We start from the raw sequence: 7,344 nt of genomic DNA, 5'->3' as shown, positions 1-7,344 counted from the left end.
AAAATTTGTGCACTTGGGGGGGTCGCTCAGCCTGGCCTGTGCCCTCTCCCAGTCTGGGACCCCTCGGGAGATAATGACCTGCTGGCTTAGGCCTGCTCCCGGGTGGCAGAGGGCAGGCCCAATCCCTAGGTGCAGCCCCTGGTCGGACTCAGAGAAGGGCCGATTCGGGGGTTGGGGCGCCGCCCCCTGTCATGCACAGAGCAGGGTGATCAGGAGGTTGTGATGCCACCCTCAGTCACGCTCAGGGTAGGGCGGATTGGGGGGTTGGGGCACCGTCCCCTGTCACACTCAAGGCAGGGTCGATGGGGAGGTTGCGGCACCACCCCCTGTCACACACAGAACAGGGCCAATCAGGGGGTTGGGGCACTGCCCCCTGTCACTCAAGAGCAGGGGCCATCAGGGGGGTTGGGGCTCTGTACCCTGTCATGCACAGAGCAGGGCCAATCAGGGGGTTGGGATGCAGCCCTCTATCACCCACAGAGCAGGGCCGATCAGGGGGTTGGGGCGCTGCCACTCTCACACTCAGGGCAGGGCAGATGGGGAGGTTATGGCTCTACCCTGTCACACACAGAGCAGGGCCGATCAGGGGGTTGAGGCACCGCATCCTGTCACACACAGAGCCGCAGGGCGATCAGGGGGTTGGGGAGCTCCCCCCATCAGGCACAGAGTAGGGCTGATCAGGGGGTTGGGGCGCCTTCCCCTGTCACAAACAGAGCAGGTTGGATAGGGAGGTTGTGGCCCCGCCTCCTGTCACACACAGAGCCACAGGGCAATCAGGGGGTTTGGGCGCTGCCCCTTGTCACGCTGATTCCGGTGCCAGGAAGCCTCGTGGCTCTGCTGATCCCAGTGCTGGGAGGCATATTACCCTTTTACTATATAGAGTTGAGGCCTGGTGCATGGGTGGGTGCCGGCTGGTTTGCCCTGAAGGCTGTCCTGGATCAGGGTGGGGGTCCCCACTGGGGTGCCTGGCCAGCCTGGGTGAGGGGATGATGGCTGTTTGCAGCTGGTCACACATCCTTCAGGGTGGGGGTCCCCACTGGGGTCCCTGGCCAGTCTGGGTGAGGGACTGAGTGCTGTTTTCAGGCTGGGGGTGACTGAAGCTCCCAACTGCTCCTTGTTTTCTTTTTGTTTTTTATTCTGGGCCAGCTTTAGCTTTGAGGCTTGGCTCCAGCTCTTAGGCCTCCGCTGCTGAAAGTAGGTTTCTGGCCTTTGCTTACAATGTTGCGATCCTGCTGGCTGAAGCCCGGTGGACTAAAGCAGGTTTCTGGGGTTTTGTTTAGCTTCTATATTTGTTACATAGTTGCTTAGAGTTGCAGCACAGAGGCCTGCAGCGGCAGGCGGGGAACGTTGGAGTCCTCCATCACTGAAGCAAGCAAGCCTCATGTTAGTTTCAAGCTGCCTGGCTGCCGGCCGCCATCTTGGCTGGCAGTTAATTTGCATATCTCGCTGATTAGCCAATGGAAAGGGTAGCGGTCTTACACCAATTACCATCTTTCTCTTTTATTAGATAGGATATATACATACATATATATATATATATATATATATATATATATATATATATATATATATGCAAATTATCCTTGTGGGACTTCAGAGTTCAACCAGGAGACCAATTGCTCGCTGTGATGTGTGCTGACCACCTGGGGGTGGTGCAGAACTAAGGGAGGCCATGTCCAGCAGTCAGAAGGAAGGCCCTGGCTGGCAGTTGGAAGGCCCCAATCGGCCCTGATTGCTGGCCAGGCCTAGGGATACTAGCTGTGCATGAAATTCATGCACTGGGCCTATAGTTGCTTAATATAAGAAAATATTGGTATATTCAAAATTTTAAATGTACTGGCTGAAGATTTCATTACATAGCCCTGAGAATAAAAGTGACAAACAAGAATCTCTGCTACAGAGCTATTGAAATGATAATAATGAGCAATTTCCTGAATGGAGAATCTTTAGGATATGAGGAACTACTAATAATTGTAAACAATAGAAAACTTATACTATGTGGCATGACTAGTCTTGGTGAATAATGCTAGGCTTTGCTTGAGAAACTACTTGTTATTTGATTCATATTACATGTAACTTTTTATTCATTCATTCATTCATTCATTCATTCATTCATTGTATTAAGTGCCAGAAACTATGGATATGCCAGTGAGCCAAACAGACACAAAATTCATGCTCTATTAAGCTTACATTCTAATAGATATCTTTTTATGGCACATATATATTTTCTAGTATGAAACATCAAAGGGGCCCATTATCATTTGGTAAAATAAGAAAAAACAACAACAGCACAGTGGTATAACTGTTAAATGAAGTTGCAGGGACTTATTTTAGAATTACAAGGAAAAGTATAACAATTAGCAATATATTTCAATGAATACTGAATAGAAAAGAGATAATATTCTCTCAGAAAGGTGTTAGAATTTACACCATTTGCTTTTTAAAATGTCTGAATGAGGTTTGATATGAAACTCACCTTTCTGCTTTGGGTGGACTCAGCCTGAAGAAAAAGGTTTTACCTGCCTCCCTTAGCCACCAGATCCTTTTCAGTCTGTGGTGCCTCATAACAATAGCACTGGTTGCCACACAAGGAAAGGCAACAGACAATAGTTAGTTTTAATCACATATCTTTTATTTTCATATGAGGTGCCCAGTGCACGAATTTGTGCACCTTGAAAGGAACTGTGGGCCTTGAGGCTGCAGTGGGCACAGGGGCGGATCTTGGCCCATCCTCCACACCCCCGCCTGGCCCCTCTTGCCACTGCCCCTGGTCCCCTGTCTGGCAGCAGCCCTGCTTCCTCTGCTCCCATGTGCTGATGGTGCTGGCCCTGCTTGTACCCGCTGACAGCATGGAGCAGGAGCAATTGGGGCTGGCGCCAGCAGCAGGTGCAAGTGGTGGCTGCTGCCCCAAACACCCCTCAGGAGCAGGGGGAGGTGGAGAAGCCCTCAGGAGCAATTGGGGCCAGCAGCCATCGCTCACACCTGCTGATGGTGCCAAGCGATCCGGACTGGCACTGAGCACCAGCAGAGGGTGGGAGTAGCGGCTCTCACACCAGCTGTGGGTGCAAGCAGGGCCAGCGCCTGCAGTGGGTGCTAGCAGCAGCTGCTGGCCCTGATAGCCCCTCAGGAGCAGAGAGAGGTGGAGAAGCCCTGAGGGGTGATTGAGGCTGGCAGCGGGTGCAAGCAGGGCTGGCGTCAGCAGCAGGTGCGAGTGCCGGGTGGGACCGCAGTGCACAGGAGCAAAGAATTTTCAGTAACCACCAGAGGCTCAAGCCAATGACAGTGACCAGCGCCCCTGCTTGGTCTGGCGCCCCTGTTCACCTGCTCCACCATCCAGACGCGGCTGACGCCTGCTATGTTCTGTGTGCACCCCCTGGTAATCAGCACATGTCATAGCAACCGGTTGTTTTGTTGTTCGGTTGTTTGATTATTCCACCTTTCAGTCTATTTGCATATTATGGTTTTATATATATAGATCCCTTAGATCTTCAAGTTATGCCTGAATATGTTGTTTGGAGGAAGAATGGAGAATGACTACAGAGCTACACTACCAACTCTATCTTGTATCAGGGAACAAGAAAGAGAAATTTGGATAATCCTGGGATTTCAGAAATATATAATTGACCTCCATAGGGAGTTGGCATCAGTGGTAAAACTTCCTTCAGAGACTGATACCTGTAGCCAGACTAAATGAGGGGCATAAAGTGACTAACAGATCTTGGCAGAGGCAAGTGGCCTCATATTAGGGGACTTTTAAAACAATAAATGCATTGCATACAGGCTACAAAGGAAGCCAATCACTTTATATATATTTTTAAATGCACTTTCTTATTGCCAATAGAATCCAAATAGTTTAAATATCCTTACCTGCCCATGCTTCAAAGAGTAAATATAACACTAGCCATTATTACATAACCTTTAAAGAAACATTTTGTGATCATTAAGCTCATTATATTTGAATATATAATTTCTTCAAATACACAACTAAATAATTATTGAAAATATTTTAGTCAAGTCTACCAGACTGAGGCAGTTTAGTAAGAAGCTGGAAAATTTATTGGCAAATGGAATGGGGAAACTGAGACAGATAGCTGGACAAATGGAAGAGAACTAATAAATCACAAGAGCTTATCTTCCCTAACCAAGGATACATAGGAGCAAATGATTTATACATTCTAGATTGTTTTGGAGCAGACCCACCTGGGTCCAAGTCCCTTTCTGGTGACATTGTTTAAAGGTGAAACTGACTAGAGAATGACCCTGATCCTACTCATTTTAATATATCACCATATCAAAGGGCACACCTGGAAAGCTGATAAATATTCTTATTAAGACTTCCCCTAAAATTCCCACCTTTAGAAAACAGATAAAAATCCTCAAGACAAAAAATGCCAGGGCATGCTCTCCCTAAAGCATGCTCATGCCTTCACTCCCTTGCTTCCTCAGGCATGTATTTTTGCTTTCTTTCTTCTAAGCTTTAGATGTCCCTGTGAGACTTGTAACCAGGGAAGCAGCAGGCAGCAGCAGCTCATTCTGGGATAACCCTCTGAACCTATCACCAAGAGTCCTCTTTTTGCCTCTGTAATTTGTTTCCTAAGTCCACACAGCCCAGCAAGGCTCACCTCTTCTGCCTCTTTGACTTTCTTTTTTTATTCTTTCTTTTTTTTAAATTGTTTTATTGCTTAAAGTATTACAAAGAGTATTACATATGTCTTTTTTTCTCGCCCTTAATAATCCCCTGGCCTCGCCTACCCCCCAGTGTCTTATGTCCATTGGTTATGCTTATATGCATGCATACAAGTCCTTAGGTTGATCTCTTACCTGCCCCCCCTCCCGCCCCTCAACCCTCCCTGGCTTTCCCGCTGTAGTTTGACAGTCTGTTCGAGGCAGCTCTGCCTCTGTATATATTTTTGTTCATAAGTTTATAATGGTCTTTATTATCCATGAGTGAGTGAGATCATGTGGTATTTTTCCTTCATTGACTGGCTTATTTCACTTAGCATAATGCTCTCCAGTTCCATCCATGCTGTTGCAAATGGTAAAAGTTCCTTCTTTTTTACAATAGCATAGTATTCCATCATGTAGATGTACCACAGTTTTCTAATCCATTCATCTACTGATGGGCACTTAGGCTGTTTCCAGATCTTAGCTATGGTGAATTGTGCTGCTATGAACATAGGGGTGCATATATCCTTTCTGATTGGTGTTTCTGGTTTCTTGGGATATATTCCTAGAAGTGGGATCACAGGGTCAAATGGGAGTTCCATTTTCAGTTTTTTAAGGAAACTCCATACTGTCTTCCATAGTGGCTGCACCAGTCTGCATTCCCACCAGCAGTGCACGAGTGTTCCTTTTTCTTTACATCCTCTCCAGCACTTGTCGTTTGTGGAAGGGCCAAGGCAGCTCCGTCTAGGCCAGTGATGGCGAACCTTTTGAGTTGGCGTGTCAGCATTTTGAAAAACCCTAACTTAACTCTGGTGCAGTGTCACATATAGAAATTTTTTTATATTTTCAACCATAGTAAAACAAAGATTTATATTTTTGATATTTATTTTATATATTTAAATGCCATTTAACAAAGAAAAATCAACCAAAAATATGAGTTCTCATGTCACCTCTGACACGTGAGTCATAGGTTCGCCATCACTGGTCTAGGCTCACTCCTGTTGCTGTGATCTTGCCTCTTCCATCTTATGCCCTCCCTTGGTTTCACTGTCACCATCTTTAATAAATGCACTCTCAAAATTACCTGGACTTGTGTCGTGAAATCTTTCTTGCACGAAGTCAAGAATCAACACATTTCAGACTGCCTCCACCTGGTCCTGGTCTCTTTCTAGTGACAAAACTACTACAAAATCTAAAAAAAACTATCACCCAGGAAATATTACAAACTTTCTAGTCAGAAGCATAACAACCTGTAGAGGATTTTCTTGGATCACTTTGGACACCTTCTTGACATGGTAGAACACAATCACAGAGCTAGCCCAGCACGTTTGGCTCAGTGGTTGAGAGTCAATCCATGAACCAGGAGGTCATGGTTTTATTCCCAATCAGGGCACATGCTTAGGTTTCAGGCTCAATCCCCAGTAGGGGTGTGCAGGAGGCAGATGATTGATGATTCTCTCTCATCATTGATGTTTCTATCCCTCTACCCCTTTCCTTTGCTCTCTCTGAAATCAATAAAAATATATTTTAAAAAAGAAGTAATCACAGAGCTTATCAATAGCCACGTCAAATTCCATTTGCTTTTTACTATTTGAAGTTGAAAATTCACCTGTCCACACACACAGTCCTTTCTTAAGCTACATAGATAATCATTGTAAATACTATGTTTTGGCAGAATTCTCCTTATTTATAAGATGAGGTGTTAAATATTTTTGTATCTTCAAAATAAATGCAAATCCCAAATTATATCTGTTTGGCAGAAGAAGTCATGTCTGTTATTCTTGGCCTAAAGGTTCAATGTAGGCTGGTGTGGAATACATTTCCTAGATCTTTTAGTCAATGAATACTGGATAATATATTGGATACTAGAGGCCCGGGGCATGAAATCTGTGTATAGGTAGGGTCCTTAGGCCTGCCTGGTGATCAGGGCCAATCAGGGTCTTCCTTTTGGCTGCCAGCTGGAGCCTTCTTTCCTGCTGCCGGCCGGGCCTTCCTTCATTCCACGCTGCCCCCTGATGGTCAGCACATGTCATAGCGAGCAATTGAACTCAGTCTCCTGGTCAAACTCACGAAGGGAAAATTTGCATATTATCCTTTTATATAGAGAGAGATAGGTTAAATGATATGTGACCCATATCATATTTATTGGCCCATGGATACTTACAACCAATTAGTACATAACTTCTTTTCAGATATATTGATCACCTGACAACCAATATCATAGACCTCCTAAAAAGATTCAACATTTTGATTTACAAAATTTTGATTGACAGAAATAAACACTAGGTTTAATATCTATATGTTATTTAATGCAGTATGTGTTCATTTCCTTTGCTGGAACTTCTTGGTTCCTTTGTTACAATGAACTACAGTTACTTTTTCTCCTATAAAGTTTCAAAACACAATGTGAACAATGTTAGCTACTTATAACTCAACTAACTTCAGCCTCTCCATTTTTTACTATTACCTATTTTCTTAGAGTCTGTTTCTGCCCTTGGAAATTCTGAACACTTGCACGTCCTTGATGTGGTAGAGGTTTTTACTTGACCTGCCATTAGTGAAGTACCTGTAATACCTTCTGTACTAAAATAAATTCCATGCAATGTCAGTCCAAATGTCTCTTCCAAAAGCATTAGCCTGATTCTCAAAGGCACACCAACACTGACTTTTAATGCACAA

This window comes from Myotis daubentonii, chromosome X (genome assembly GCF_963259705.1).
Source record: "Myotis daubentonii chromosome X, mMyoDau2.1, whole genome shotgun sequence".
Taxonomy (NCBI): domain Eukaryota; kingdom Metazoa; phylum Chordata; class Mammalia; order Chiroptera; family Vespertilionidae; genus Myotis; species Myotis daubentonii.
This window is presented reverse-complemented; position numbering follows the sequence as displayed.